The sequence below is a fragment of the Carcharhinus amblyrhynchos genome, chromosome 29 (assembly GCF_965287045.1).
Source record: "Carcharhinus amblyrhynchos chromosome 29, sCarAmb.v2.hapA, whole genome shotgun sequence".
In the NCBI taxonomy this organism is placed as follows: Eukaryota; Metazoa; Chordata; class Chondrichthyes; order Carcharhiniformes; family Carcharhinidae; genus Carcharhinus; species Carcharhinus amblyrhynchos.
Window position 1 is genome coordinate 31,274,514 of NC_137352.1, and position 17,218 is coordinate 31,291,731.

Below are 17,218 nucleotides of genomic sequence, written 5' to 3' on the forward strand. Positions count from 1 at the left end.
TAAAACCTGGCTAGGATTTTGTTGTCACATGAAATCAGACCTTTGTTCACTCCTTCCCAGATGTTGTCTCTCCTGGTGAGCTTTATTCCTGGGTTCTCCATACATTTGCCACACTTGGAATACTGTGTCCAATTCTGGTCACCACACTACCAGAAGAATGTAGAGGCTTTGAAAAAGGTACAGAAAAGTTTTGTACCAAAATGTTGCCATGTATTAGTTATGAGGAGAGCTTGAATATACTGGGATTGTTCTCCCTGGAAAGACAGAGGCTGAGGGGCATAAGTTAGAACATAGAACATAGAACATGGAACACTACAGCACAAATAGGCCCTTCGGCCCACAAGTTGTGCCGATCATATCCCTACCTACCAGGCCTATCGATAACTCTCATTCCTATTAAATCCCATGTACTCAAACAAAAGTCTTTTAAAAGACCCCAGCGAGTTTGCCTCCACCACCACCGACGGCAGCCGATTCCACTCACTCACCACCCTCTGAGTGAAAAACTTACCCCTGACATCTCCTCTGTACCCACTCCCCAACACCTTAAACCTGTGTCCTCTCGTAGCGACCATTTCAGCCCTGGGAAATAGCCTCCGAGAATCCACCCTATCTATACCTCTCAACATTTTATAAACCTCTATCAGGTCGCCTCTCAACCTTTGTCTCTGCAGGGAGAAGAGCCCTAGCTCCCTCAACCTATCTTCATAAGGCATGCCTCCCAATCCAGGCAACATCCTTGTGAAGTTATGAGGGGTATAGATAGGGTGAACAGTTGGAAGCTTTTTCCCAGGGCAGAAATGACAATTACAAGTGGGCACAAGTTCAAGGTAAGCGGGGGGGAAAGGTTCAGTGGAGATGTTCGAGGGAAGGTTTTTACCCAGCAGGTGGTGGGGACCTGGAATGCACTGCCAAATGTGGTGGTTGAGGCAGACACATTAGTGACATTTAAGACTTATCTAGATAGACACATGACACATGAATAGGTGGGGAATGGCAGGATACAGGCGATTGGTTTAGATCGGGCGATGTGATTGACACAGGACCTGTTCCCGTACTGTTCTTTGTATTGCCTTTCTGAACAAACTCTTAGTGTTACCAGAGTAAAAACTCCAAATGTTCCTTGGTAACCAATGGAGAAATTGATCAGAAATCCCAATTGCGTTGTTTGGTTAGGTTAGGCTTGTACTCGTTAGAGTTTAGAAGAATGAGGGGAGATCTCATTGAGACGTATAAGATGTTGAATGGGATGGATAGGATAGAGGTGGAGAGGCTCTTCCCGCTCAGAAAGGACAGTAGGACTAGGGGGGCACAGCCTCAAGATAAAGGGGGGGCGGTTTAGAACGGAGTTAAGGAGGAACTTCTTCACTCAAAGGGTGGTGAATCTCTGGAATTCTCTGCCCATTGAGGTGGTGGAGGCTGCCTCGCTAAATATTTTTAAGAAGCGGGTTGATGGGTTCTTGATAAGAGAGGGGATTAAGGGTTATGGGGAGAGGGCGGGAAAGTGGAACTGAGCCACGACAGATCAGCCATGATCTTATTGAATGGCGGGGCAGGCTCGAAGGGCTGGATGGCCTACTCCTGCTCCTATTTCTTATGTTGTTATGTTCTTATGTAATCAAATAGAGTCAGAGCAGTGGTATTGGTCACTCCAGACCCCATGAGAGCCTTTCTGTGCATATTATTTACATTCCAATGCTCAATAAGGAACTCTGGCTCCAAACATCAGTAAAGAATTCCAAGGACAAGCTGTTACACCTTGTGTCCTCTGAGAAATTCCAGGCCATTGGCCACAAGAAATCCCAGCATTGTGAAAAAAAAACTTAAACCAAAAATCAGGCTTGCTCGATTTGAAGATGTTTCAGCATATTAAAAGCTAAAACTCTGTAGACCATTCAACCACAGGTTCAACAGCACAACTAATACTCCCAACAGTGCCCTAACTCCAGCTGAAGACCTCCAACCTCAGAGCTACTTGCCTTCGCTCCCAGAATTTAGGCTTCGCTCGGCCTAGGTTCACACGCTCACAGACCATTGGCTGCTGCCTGGTCACGTGGCCTACAAAGGATCGTTCTTTAAAGGAGACACAATACCACTCAGGCAGATCGGTCTCTGGTATATGCACTGCCCAAGGGGTGAAAATGAAACTCGGGCAGGATGTGTAATGGGCAGCATTCTTATCTGCTTCGTAAAATTTGTCCCAAAGTTGTGTTTTCTTTGTGTGAAGGTCTTGTGGTGTAGCACTAGCATTCGGCCCCTGGATTGGAAGCTTCTGAGTTTAATCCAAAGTCAGGACTTGTTGACCATTGAAGGAAAATTCAAGACATGATTCAATGACAATCATCTGGGAATCCTCCACACTATTCCCTAAATGAGGGTAAAAAAAGATGTATATGAGAGGATGCTGAAAAAAATATATAATTTTCTCAGGCAAAATGAATCCAGCCAAAGATTTAAGAATTTTATTTGAAAAGAGGCTTAATAAAATTTCTCATGGCAGAAGGGCAAAGAGCACACATGTAAGATAGTTGGAAAAACCACCATCTCTTAAGGGCAATTAGAAATAGGCAATAAATACTGGGCTTGCCAGCGATATCCATGCCCCCTGGATAGATTAAGAACCAGGGAAGATGAAGAGTAATTAGTTTACACGATGAGAGGTTATGATTTGGACTGCACTCTCTGAAAAAAAGAGGATTCAGTGCCAACTTTCAAAAGAAAACATTTGGAAAGAAAATACTTTCAGGATTATAGGGAAAGAGCAGAGGGAGTGAAACTAATTGGATAGATCTTTCAAAGAGGCAGCACAGTCACGTTGAGCTGAAGAGCACTGTGCAGCAGGGGCACAACAGTCTTTTTAAATCTTTATACGATGGACAAATAACTGCGAGTAGACGTCTTGTTAGTACAACCAATATTTATTTAAAACACACAATCAATACACCCAACCAACAATAAGTTATCCTACTGAAAAACTACAATTCAAGTCCAATACAAGACCTTGGGTTAATTTTGTGTGACTGACAAGTACCCAAGCAGATATTGGCCTTTATCTGTGTGCTTGTCGAGTCGTCCTCTGTGTAGTCTGGTCCTTCGGTCTGGTCTGGCACTCTGGCTCTGGCCTTCCTTCCTTCTCGGGTGTGGTGGTTCTTCTCGTGCTGGTCAACGCTGGTGATGGTCACCGGTGTTGTAGCTCATTCATGGGGTCAGAGAGAGAAAGATTCCTGGTTGCGCCGCACCCTTTATACCCCGTTGGGTTTCACACCCCTTTTGGCCATTGCCAATCAGTTGATCAGGACTTGATCATCCTGATCGATAAAGTCCAATCAAGTGCTGCCACACCAGTCCCTGGGTGTGTACCCAGTGGCACTGTCTGCAGGTGCTGGGGGCGTGTAGAATACACACCCCCCTCCCAAATAAGGGATTACAGTGTCCCTCGTTATATCTGGTAAAAACCCAGTTTGACCAGAAAGTTTCTTTTGTCCTGGAGATGACCCATGTACTGTTAATTCACTTGTCTGGGTTGTAGCCAGTTTATCTGTGTTTTTAAACTGCAACCTGTCATTTTAGTTCTTGCCTAATTGTCCCAGAGTGCTTTACATATCGCCATTGTAGATGGCCCATTTGGCCACAGCCTCATGTGTTGTAGCATTTGTATGACTCTAAGCAAATTACTTGAAATGATTGGGGTAAGGTAACGTGATCTAACAGCACTGATCTCTCCCAGAAGTGCGTTGGAGCTTTGGGAGTCCATGTGATCATGAGACTATCACAGGACAGGTCAGCAAACAACAGCGGCTGTGACACAAAGTCCTGGATCTCACTCCTTCAATTGGAGAAGGACCAAAGCATGGATCCACAAATGCCGACACCAATTCTGTCATCAGAGATGGCACCCTGGCCAGGGACCACACTCTGTTTGTCAAAGTAATGTTGTTCCACTCTTCAAGTGATTGGATTCAACATATTCCCATTGTAGTTTGATGAGTTAATGTCTGGGAATCCTCAGTTGAATATCCTTGGTGCCTCAATCAAGGAGAAAGATTATCTGCCTCACTCATTGCCACAGTATGTCTCTGCAGATATATTATTTCCTTAGGTGGATTAGTGTGGTGGTTCATTTTGACAGGTCAAATAGGATTAAGGAATATAATATTAAGGAATATAATATTATATAATATAATACTTTTAGCAGTGTGGAACATCAGAAGGATCTTGGAGTCCAGGTTCATAGGACTCTCAAATCGGCTTCGCAGGTAGAGGCTGTGGTTAAGAAGGCGTATGGTGTACTGGCCTTCATTAATTGAGGAATTGAGTTTAGGAGTAGGGAGATAATGCTGTAGCTGTATAAGACCCTGGTCAGACCCCACTTGGGGAGTACTGTGCTCAGTTCCGGTCGCCTCACTACAAGAAGGATGTGGAAGCCATTGAAAGGGTGCAGAGGAGATTTACAAGGATGTTGCCTGGATTGGGTGGCATGCCTTATGAGGATAGGTTGAGAGAGCTTGATCTTTTCTCCTTGGAGAGACGAAGGATGAGGGGTGACCTGATAGAGGTGTATAAGATGATGAGAGATATTGATCAGGTGAACTCTCAGAGGCTTTTTTCCCAGGGCTGAAATGGCTGTCACGAGAGGACACTGGTTTAAGGTGCTGGGGAGTAGATACAGGGGAGATGTCAGGGGTAAGTTTTTCACTCAGAGGGTGGTGGGTGAGTGGAATCAGCTGCCGTCAGTGGTGGTGGAGCAAAATGGTTAGGGTCTTTTAAAAGACTTTTGGATGAGTACATGGGACTTAATAGGATTGAGGGTTATAGGTAAGCCTAGTAGGTAGAGATAAGATCGGTGCAACTTATGGGCCGAAGGGCCTGTTCGTGCTGTAGTTTTTCTATGATTCTATTCCATAATCATTCACTTCCCCCTAATTTCAGCTTGACACTGAGATAGGAGAGAGCCACACACCAGGCATCAAAGAACAAGAACAGAACAGAATTATCTTCAGCTTGACGAACCCCATACGGTACACAATGAGGACTTGATGGGCCGAAGGGCCTCTTTTGCGCTGTATGATCCTTCTGGCAGAGGGAAGGTTATTGATGAAGATGGTTGGGTTGAGGACACCGCCCTAAGGGATTCCTAATAGTGGTGTATTTATCCTGTGGGTGAGGCCAGTCTTATGGACCTGGTCAACACCTGACATAATTCCTTTAAAACTGTACTGAAAATAATTTGCATTTGAAATCCTGGGTTCTTCTGTGCAAATTATGCCTATTTCAGGCAAATTACTCTGAAATATGAAGTGGAAACAAGGGGAAACATTTCAATGCTTGGCAAAAGAAAGATAATTAAGTAAAACTTAAGACTAATGAGAACAGCTAAAAGGTTCTCATTCAGAGAAGATTGTAATGGGAAAAGCTACAGTCGATGAAATGCTCAGGTGCTTATGAGTCCCTTTTTATATCTTTTAATAATTTGCCAGAGTTGGAAATTATTCCCAAAGACTGGAAAATGCTGATGTTGAAATGGGCGATAGTGCAATCCCCAGTAGATATCTGCACTATCGTTCTTTTCAGAAATGCAATGGTTGCATTTTGTTCTCGGTAATGTTCACTGCTCGGCAGGGCGTAGACCGATACCGCTCATTATATTTGGATAGTAACAGCTTAAAGAGCACCAAAAAGGAAAAACCGAAGACGGAGTGGACAAGGAAAGCAATGAGAGGGTGAGAAAAAAAAGAGTGTGATTAACAACAAAGGTTCTCTGAAAAAGAGGGAAAGATAAAGAACATGTGTCGAGGAGAATTTGTAATCAATTTCCAACATGATGAACATGAAAGGCCCAACATTTTTGTAAACATGTACTTATGTTGGCCTGAAATTTAAGCAAATCCATCTTCGGTTGATAGAGGAAGTTTGGTGGTTTCAAACAAAATTACAGCACAGGAACAGGCCCTTTGGCTTTCCAAGCCTGCACCGACCAAGTTTCATGGTAACAAGATCTATTTCGAGTGATCTTCTGGCTAATACTTCAGGCACGGCATGGTAGCACAGTGGTTAGCACTGACGCCTCACAACGCCAGGGACCTGGGTTTGATTCCAGCCTTGGGTCACTGTCTGCCTCCACACTGTCTGTACGCATTCTCCCTATGTCTGCGCGAGATTCCTCCGGCTGCTCCGGTTTCCTCCCGCATTCCAAAGGTGTACGAGCTAGGTTGATTGGCCATGCTAAATTGCCCCTTAGTGTCAGGAAGACTAGCAGGGTAAATACGTGGGGTGCGAATATAGAACCTGGGTGGGATTGTTGTCAGTGTAGGCTTGATGGGCTGAATAGCCTCCTTCTTCATAGTAGGGATTCTAGGATTCAATGAGGTGCAGGCTGCAGCAATGTGAGTGTTAGTCTTAAATCTAACAAAGATATGTAGAGGCTGGGCATTGTAGACTGGTAGATCACAGAAAAAAGAAAGTGCACATCTAATAAATATCCTAAGTTTCAGCATGGATACTGTATTCATTAGTAAATAGGTCCCCTGCGTGTATTCTCCTTATGCAATATAGATTGCTCATAAAACTAGCTTTAAAAGAGGAAGGTGGCCCTGGAGAGGTCCCTTTTGAGTAATACATTACCCAATGTCTTTCTTCTAACTTCCAATGGACTTTTCCTTTGATAAACTTTCATCTTCTATTTTTTCATAGAATTGGAAACTTTGCACAATTCTAGGAAGACATTGTGCTACTCTTGTGAAACTGTTTAATGTTTAATTCCATATTCCTATTTCTGATGAGGAATGTGGTCTTGAGTGTGACTGATGTTGGTCAGGTCTTTCCCATGCCGGCCATGAGGGTCTCCCATAGGAAGAGATGTAGACCATTCAGCCCCTTGGAACCCGTTCTGCCATTGAATTCAATCAAGGCTGATATAGATCATAACTTCATCAACCCACCTTTGCACTGTCACCCTCAATAACAATGCCTAATAAAGATCAATCTCAGTCATTTTAAGATATCCCAGTCACAATACCTATTTTGGGAAAAGAGATCAGGATTTCCCTCAGTGTGAAGACATATGCCACTGAATAATAGTTCTTATTACAAGTTATTTCCCCTTTTGAAGCTAGCAGATAGCTCAGGTGGCAATGCAAAGGTTGGGAATTGTGATTTGTTGCAGTGGATTAGGAGAATGTTGGGAAAATCTTTTAAATAAATGAGCCCTGAGTTAAGATATCATAGAATCATAGAACCCTACAGTGCAGAAAGAGGCCCTTCGGCCCATCGAGTCTGCACTGACCACAATCCCACCCAGGCCCTATCCCCATATCCCTACATATTATTACCTGCTAATCCCTCTAACCTAAGCATCTCAGGACATTAAGGAGAAATTTTTAGCATGGCCAATCAACCTAACCTGCACATCTTTGGACTGTGGGAGGAAACCGGAGCACCCGGAGGAAACCCACGCAGACACGAGGAGAATGTGCAAACTCCACACAGACAGTGACCCAGATACCTGGAGCTGTGAAGCAGTAGTGCTAACCACTGTGCTACTGTGCCGCCCATATGGTGAATGGTTGTTGTTCAGCTCCTGTAACCTTATTTCCCAGCTGTATTTCTGTTGTGGGGTGAATTGAGATAGCTAGTACAGTCTTTAACTACAGGCAATACAAAGCTCACGAGGCAGATATCTCTGAATAAAGATGTGACATTAATTTAAAATAAAAACATAACAAGCAGCTGCTTGGAGATCACCAAAAGAGTTAAGCAGCTCTGGAATAGAGCAATGGAACCTCTCCAATGAACCTAGCGTGTACAATCATAAACAAATCAATTATAGATTTTCTTATTGATCATTCCTGCCTCATATTAATTTAAAATCAATTACATTTAGTAAACACACATCTATAATAATTCATCACAGATAACTCAGCCAATTGCATTTGTCATCCGACATAATATCCCATTTGTCCATTTAATCTGATGCTGACTCCCATCTTGGTTGAACTGACTCTCCTGTTGCTATGTAACTAAGGATGCTCAACATAAAGATCAAAATGAACATTTCCACTGACTCACTGCCAAAACTGGATAGATATGCAATCCTGTGTCCAGGTACGTATCTATTCTTTGTCTGGACAATGAATGTCCCTATTCGTAAAATTGCAACATGTGTTCCCTTACCAGAAACTTTCTGATATGAATTCTGCTAACTACTGGGGTTCCCAGGCCTTTGGCTCTGAACTATTTGCCTTTACCATCATACCTTACAGTAACTTGCTTTTGGCTGAAATGAGCAACAACTCATTTAATACTTAAAATACACTTAAAATATCACCCATGTATGTTTTAAAATCAGAATTACTTATTTAATTCTCTTATTGCATCCACATGTGTAAACTCTACATGTCTCATTAGCTTATTATCTTTGTGTCAAGAATCATTTAACTCTTTACTGGTAGTTCTGTCAGTGCCTTATACATTCTGTCTACAACCTTTATTAGCTGGTTAATAATTTCCCCCTTCAGTTTATACATTGGCAATGAAAATGTTGGGAATTGTGATTTGTTACAGTGGATGAGAAAAGTGTTGGGAAAACTGTCAAAAGATTGGAAAATTTTCAAATAAATGAGCCCTGATTTAGGATATGATGAATGGTTGCTGTTTGTTCTTCAGCTCCCATAACCTTATTTCCCAGTTGCATTTCATTGATAAACTGGGTGCTATTGGTGATCTGTGTGTGTGCCCTTTTTCCCCACTTGCAATTGTTATGGAGACTTTAGTGGACCACAATGAACCAAGAGTGTTACCTATAAAATATTACAGGCACAGTAAGTAGTCTCACAACACCAGGTTAAAGTCCAACAGGTAGCGCGAGCTTTCAGGTGATCACCCGATGAAGGAGCAGCACTCCGAAAGCTCGTGCTACCAAATAAACCTGTTGGACTTTAACCTGGTGTTGTGAGACTTCTCACTGTGCTTACCCCAATCCAACACCAGCAACTCCACATCTTTTTAAAGGTATTTATACCATAAGATGCCCTCTGACCTATGAAGTCCGCAGAGGTATATTTCAACATGCTTGTAGTTAACAACTTGCCTCATTATATCTATGTTTATTTCCTTGCATGTTCGGGATTCAGTTCTTCACTTGCTTCGTGTAAACAACATGATTATCTGCTTGATTAATGTGAAACTACCGCACTGTGATTACTACCTGGGAATGGACATACATCTGGTGTATCTAGCTCTGGTCAAAAGCAAGGTGCATAAGGAGTAAAAGCTTGTACCATTCAAGTGTGAGCTACTCCTTACCTTCAGTAATAAAGTTCTATAGATCTTTTATCATTCTTAGAATGTGGACATCACAGATGTTGCCCATCTATAGTTGCCTTGGAAAGCTGGCATTAGAACAACTTAACTGGCCCATTAGAACACTTCAGTGAGCTGTTAAGAGGCAAGTGTGGTGTACTGGGATTGTTCAGAATAGGAACATTAGATAAATAGCCAACATTATATGAGGCTGGATCGCAAAATCTTCAAAAAGGATTCATCATATTAATCAATTTCTAAACATAGAGGAACAGAGTGTTACAAAGTGTTGCGGGGGTGGAGTGTAATGAAATAATTATGTTCTCCGGGGTAAGTATGAGATAAAAAAAGTGATTCATAAACAATAGATTCGGCAATCTGGGAACAGTAACTAGTACGCGTGACGTCAGGTAGCAGTTGTGTCAAATAACACAATGGCTTATGAGTCAAACTAAAGCACTCATCACTTTTTTAAAAATGTTTTCATTCAGGGGTTGTGGGTATTACTGGATAGTTCTGCAATTATTACGCAGTGGTTAGCACTGCTGCCTCACAGTGACAGGGACCCGTCGAGTTCGATTCCCGGCAGGGGTCACTGACTGTGTGAAGTTTGCATGTTCTCCCTGTGCCTGCGTGGGTTTCCTCCGGGTGCACCAGTTTCCTCCCGCAGTCTGAAAGATGTGCTGGTTAGGTGCATCGACCCGAACGGGTGCCAGAGTGTGGCAATTGGGGGAATTTCACAGTAACTTCATTGCAGTGTTAAAGTACGCCTTACTTGTGACTAATAAATACTTAACTAATTGCCCTTGAGAAGGAGGGACTTCCAAGATCTTGACCCAGTGGGAATGAAGGAATGGTGATATATTTCTTTGGATGGCGAGTGGTTTGGAGGGGAATTTCCAGGAGGATGAAAAGATGCCCCCTGTTCCCCTTGGAACTCCACCCTTCTGTCATCCCCAGGACACATTGCCACCTCAAAGGTTCCCAGCACCCGACCTCCCAGCATTATCCTCAAACTGCCCTCCCCACCCACTCAGCGTCCATACATGCCAGTTGTACTCAACCTATAACCCACTACACACCAGCTAACATTATTCCCTTTTGTGTCCCTTCAGTAGAAGAGAGTCCACAACCAACGAGCCTTGTCCAATCAAGAGCAGAGCATCTCCCTTTCACCCTCAGCAAGTCCTTGGAGGAGATCTCGGAGGAGGACACAGATAGAGCACATCAGTTATCACCTGCACCATCCACCACCTCAGGGACACACACCTCAGTGGGTGAACTTAGCAGACAAGTTTCTGGGTCACTATCTAGTGAGTATCTCATCACTTCTGATGCACATTAGGTGGAGGCAGGAACGTCCCAGGGATCGAGCAGTCGGAGGCCGGCTGGATCCCAGGATTTAGCAGTGCCCCAGCCAGGTGTTCATGTTCGTCCCTCAGCTGCCTGAAATGCAAAAGCAGAGCTGGGAAGACAGGAGTGAGTGTCAGCCACACTCCTGTTGATTGCAAGGTCTAACGGAGGAGTCCCGAAGCCTTCCGTCGCAGGAGATGTTGCCGACAATATGTGGCACCCAGGCCAACATTGCAAGTTTCAGGTACATTCTGTTGGGCAATACATTTCTTTAATACTTTCATTGGGCGTGGGCATCACTGGCTAGGCCAGCATTAATTTCCCACCCCTAATTGTCCTGAAAGGGAAGTTTAATCATAGTTTAATCACAGTGCAGAAGGACGCCATTTAGCCCATCAAGTCGCTTACCTTGTAACCTTATGCATTTGCCCCACTAAACTCTCTAGCACTATATATATTTTGACATTAAGGGGCAATTTAGCACAGCCAATCCATCGAACCTACACATCTTTGGACTACGGGAAGAAACTGAAGCACGTGGAGAAACCCATGCAGACATGGAGAGAACGTGCAAATTCCACACAGTCACCAAGACTGGAATTGAACCTGGTTCCTGATCTTGTGAGGAAGCAGTACTAACCACTGTGCTACTGTACTGTCTATTAAAGATTGCATTGCTTGGATCTGGAGTCATATGTAGACCAGACCAGTTAAGGGTGGCAGATTTCCTTCCCTAAAGGACGTTAATGACTCAGATGGGTTTTTGCAACAATTGATAATGGTTTCATAGTCAATTCCCAATTTTTAATCGAATTCAAATTTCACCACTTGCCATGGCACGATTCGAACCTGGGTCCCCAAGCCATTGAAAAGAGTTGACATTTCGCGTCTAGGTGACCCTTTTGTCAAAGCCTTGACAAAGGGTTATCTGGAGTCAAAACATCAGCTCTTTTCTCTCCTCACAGAGGCTACCAGACCAGCTGAGATTCTCTAGCATTTCCTCTTTTGCATTCAGATTCCAGCATTCACAGTAATTTGCTTCCCCCAAGCACCCCCCCCCCCCCCCCCCAAGGCATTGCTCTGGCTCTCTGGAATACTAGCCCAGTGACCATACTTCATTATTGAGAACACTCAACCCAAAATGCATTCAGATAGCGAATAGTTGTGCAGGAGAGAAATATCAATCCCACAATCTCACTGTGTCCAATCTCATACATCTTTTGCAAATGCCACGAGCATTATGATGGGGAAGGAGCCACTGTTTTCTCAGCCTTCTCTGGGTCCAAGTAACCAGAACAGCGTGGCCCAATGGTGTGGAACACCGACTGATTGATTTATATTCTCAGCCTGATAAGTGTAAAGTTCTTTGCAAGGCAGTTGAAAGAATACTTTGCCGAGGAGACATTTGTACCTTTATCATTTATTGCTTCAGTTCACAGTAATTAACCCCTGTTCATCTTTTCATGGCTCTATGAGAGATGAGACACTCAAACAGCAGAACTTTTTTGCAGATTTAGTGAGCAGGGGATTTAATGACTTGTATTTGACTGCACTAATGTAGAAAGTGGGCAGACCCAACCGACCACGGAAGCGAGCGTACAGCAATTTGGTGCGTTGAAGCTTATGTGGTCAAGCGGCAATCTTGCAGGTCCCGTAAGAAAATATTTTTACTCTCTCGCGTCACACCCAAATTTTAAATTATTGTGAGTCACCAGCAATGTAATTCTGCAGTGTGAGTTTTTCAAAAATAACGGCTGTGCACAATTTGGCAGGAATAATTATTCGTAGCTCATTGAGCAGCTATTGAATCACTTAAACTATATCAACATTAGGAATATTTGTGCTAAAGGCTAATTGAAGAATTAGAATTCACAATGTACCTGGGAAAAAACAGAAAGCTTGGATCTAGAGCGTCTTTACTGACCTCATAAAGTCCCGAAGCGCTTAACAGCTAATGAAGTATTTTGAAGAGTAATAATTGCTGTAATATAGGAAAGGTAATTTGCAAATGGAAATATCTCCCAAACAGAAATGACATAATTTATTTTAGTGAAGGGATAAATTATTTATCGCTGTGAAGAGGGAAAAGTCGCCAAAGCATTGTATCTAACTCCCACTGGGACAAATGGGATGGTACAGTAGCACAGTGGTTAGCACTGCTGCTTCACAGCTCCAGGGTCCTGGGTTCGATTCCTGGCTTGGGTCACTGTTTGTGTGGAGTTTGCACATTCTCCTCGTGTCTGTGTGGGTTTCCTCCGGGTGCTCCGACTTCCTCCCAACAGTCCAAAGATGTGCGGGTTAGGTTGATTGGCCGTGCTAAGAAATTGCCCCTTAGTGTCCAGGGATGCCTAGGTTAGAGGGATTAGTGGGTATAAAACGTAGGGGTAGGGCCTGGGTGGGATTGTATTTGGTGCAGACTCGATGGGCCGAAGGGCCTCTTTCTGCACTGTAGGGTTCTATGATTCTAAATATAATAAATGCCAAGTTTCAAACAATTGATTTTCTACAGGATTAAAAAGGTGCTGATTGGTAGGCAAGTTATCTCTGGCTGAGGTGTTGCTATGGAGAAAGTAATGGGGGGACCATAGGCTTTCCAAGCTCCTGGGTAATGCAAAGAACAACATAGCACAGGAAACAGACCCAACGAGCCTGCGCTGCCATTTTAACATTGTGAGCTCCCTCTTCCACCCATGACCCTTGTCTATGCTTATGGCACTCCACATTGGAAACCAGATTGAGGGGAGAATAATTTAGAGACAATTTGTTACACCAATCAGCCTAAGAGCACATCTTTGGGGTGTGGGAGGAAACCGGAGCACCCAGAGAAAACCCACGCAGGCACGGGGAGAATGCGCAAACTCCCACAGACACTGGCCCAAATCCATGTATCTGCACAGCAAACAAATGCCTTGCATTGAATCATAGAATCTACAGTGAAAAAGGAGGCCATTTGGCCCAGTGAGTCTGCACCATCAACAATCCCACCCAGGTCCCACCCCCGTAACTCCACATATTTGCCCTCCTAGACCTCTGACACTAAAGGGCAATTTATCATGGCCAATCCACCTAACCTGCACTTCTTTGCAGTATAGGAAGAAATCAGAGTACCCGGAGGAAACCCATGTAGACATGGGGAGAATATGCAGACTCTGCAGAGACAGTGACCCAAGGCTGGAATTGAAACTGAGTCCCTGGCGTTGTGAGGCAGCAGTGCTAACCACTGTGCCACTATGCAAGGCTTGATCCTATTCCTTTTGTTTGCAGACAATGGGTTCCAGTGTATGGACCTAGGTCATTATTAGCAGGTGTAAATGAGCCACATGACAAACTCGACTGACCATCTTAAATTGCAGGTTAGTGTAGCTGCTCAAGGATGTTTTTCCCAAATCAGGTTTGGGGGTTTGGAAATTTCCTGGCAGTGTCCACCTGACACGGCAGTGAAAATCTGTGCTGTGGTACTGCTTCAGATGTCGGGGAAGCAGAGCGACAGATAAGTTAATGGAGAGTAGAGTATGGAAGGCCATTGGACTAAGCGTGGCATGAGTTGAGATTGGGTTGAAGTCGGGGATGTTACGCTGGTGGAAATAGATAGTCCTCATGATGATACAAGCATGAGGTTCAAAGCTAATCTCAGGATCACATTTGACACCGAGGTTCGAGATAAATTGAAAGATGCAAATCTTGGTGAAAACTCAAAGTGATCGAGTCATTTTTTAAAATTCACATCCTGGATGGATAGGCCCGAGATCGATCTTTCCAATCACAGGAGAGACCAGAACCAACGTAAGATCGTTCCAATAAGAAATGTGGGAGAAGTTCATTACACATGAAGCATATCGACTCCATCTTGAACTGTTGCCAAGAAGACAGGTGGAATCAGTATCGAGAGAATGGGTTTTAGAGCCAGGACTGAAACAACGGCTGGAATTTTGCCAGCTTGTAAGATCCTGCCCGAGGCCAAAGAAGAAAGCCATTCTGCTAGCCTCACCCATCCCAATTCCAGGACAATCGCGCCGGTAAAATTCTGGCACACGTCTTCAGTCTGCCCAATATTTAATTGGAAGAAATTTCTGCTCACCCCAGTTCTGGATATTAGGTGAGCAGTCCGATAACTTTGTAGATGAGTGAGGGCAGGAGGTGGTGAGATCTTCGGGCAAGGAGCAGCACGTAAGTAGGAAGAGGGCAAGGTGAGGTCCTGGGATGGAGTGCAGGAGTAGGGTGTGAGGCCAGTGCCAGTGATTCTCCGGCTATGATTAGATAGACAAGAACAGGAGCTGTCTTAAAAGCCGCAGCAAAGGCAAAATTCAAGAGCCGTGAGTAGGGGCTAAAGGATCAGGGAGCAGAGACAAACATTTTGGCAAAGCAGCAGGAAGCAAAGAGACAGGTGGCAGAAAGAAATGGATAAAAAACACCAGAGCTGAGGCACAGCATCAAACAGATGGGCCAAAAGTATTTATAGCAAAGAAACAAGACAACCGATCATGCTGGTATTCATCCTCCACAAGACTCTTCTCCCACCTTTTCTCATCTAACTCCATCAGTATATCACCTTCCACCCGCTAATCATTTTCTTATTCATGTGTAATGAACTTCTCCCAAATTTCCTATTGGAATGATATTACGTTGGTGGCCTTTGGTTCTGGTCTCTTCCGTGATTGGAAAGATCGATCTCGGGCCTATCCATCCAGGATGTGAACCGAAAGTGATCGAGTCATTTCTTAAAGTTTTCACTGAGATTTGCATCTTTTAATTTTCCTCATCTACTTATCCTTTTCTCTTGTCTTAAAAGAGATAACAGAAAGTCACAAAAAATAAATCAATGTTAGGAAAGGGTACATTATGATGCAGATCGTTTAGGGAAGTCCAGTGATGCAATGGGTAGCTTCCCTGCCTCAGACCCAGAAGCTCAGCGTTCGACTCCCCCCCCCACCGCCCCGGACTTGATGGTTGAGGGAGGTGTGCTCATAACGCAGACAAACAAGGTGGAGTGTCATCCTGCATCACCTATTGAGGTGGCACGGTGGGTACATCTGCTGCCTCACAGCACTAAGCACCCAGGTTCAATTCCGGCATTGGGTACTACCTGTCAGAGCCTGCATGTTCTCCCCGTGTCTGCATGTGTCTCCTTTGGGTGCTCTGGTTTCTTCCCATAGTGTGGAGATGCCAGCGTTGGACTGGGGTAAACACAGTAAGAAGTCTCAAAACACCAGGTTAAAGTCCAACAGGTTTATTTGTTGGCAAAAGCCACGAGCTTTTGGAGCGTTTGCTACTCCGTCAGGTTAGTGGGAGTTCTATTCACAAACAGGGCATGTAAAGACACAAACTCAATTTATAAAATAATGGTTGGAATGCGAGTCTTTACAGGTAATCAATTCTCAAAGGTACAGACAATATGAGTGGAGAGAGCTTTACGCTCAGGTTAAAGAGATGTGTATTGTTTCCAGACAGGACAGTTAGTGAGATTTTGCAAGCCCAGGCAAGTCATGGGGGTTACAAATAGTGCGACATGAACCCAAGATCCCGGTTGAGGCCGTCCTCATGTGTGCAGAACTTGGCTATCTGTCTCTGCTCAGCGACTCTGCGCTGTCGTGTGTCGTGAAGGCCGCCTTGGAGAATGCTTACCGGAAGGTCAGAGGCTGAATGCCCGTGACTGCTAAAGTGTTCGCCAACAGGAAGAGAACAGTCTTGCCTGGTGATTGTTGAGCGGTGTTCATTCATCCGTTGTTCTAGCATCTGCATGGTCTCCCCACTGTACCATGTCTCGGGACATCCTTTCCTGCAGCGTATCAGGTAGACAATGTTGGCGGAGTCACAAGAGTATGTACCGTGTACCTGGTGGATGGTGTTCTCACATGAGATAATGGCATCTGTGTCGATGATCCAGCATGTCTTGCAGAGGTTGCTGTGGCAGGGTTGTGTGGTATTGTGGTCACTGTTCTCCTGAAGGCTGGGTAGTTTGCTGCAGACAGTGTCTGTTTGAGGTTGTGCAGTTGTTTGAAGGTAAGAAGTGGGGGTGTGGGGATGGCCCTGGCGAGATGTTCGTCTTCATCAATGACACGTTGAAGACTCTGGAGGGGATGCTGTAACTCCTCCGCTCCGGGGAAGTACTGGACAACGAAGGGTCCACTGTGTCTCGTGTTTGTCTTCTGAAGGCTTGGACAATTTTTTTAAAACTCAGTCGGTTGGTGCTCACTGTTCCCCCTCTCTGCTCTCGGCCATTGCCTCTCTCTCTGTCCCCTTCCTGCTCGCTCACACTGATCGGTGTGGTTATTCTCTGTGGCGCATCAGAACTGTCAATCGATGAGTCGAGTGCCACATCCTGTTCTTATGAGGGCATCTTTCAGGGTCTGGAGGTGTCTGTTATGATCCTTCTCATCTGAGCAGATCCTGTGTATACGGAGGGCTTGTCCGTAGGGGATAGCTTCTTTAATGTGTTTAGGGTGGAAGCTGGAGGAGTGGAGCATTGTGAGGTTATCGTGGGTTTGTGGTACAGTGAGGTGCTGAGGTGACCATCCTTGAGGGAGGTGCGTGTGTCCAAGAATGCAATCGATTCTGGAGAGTAGTCCAT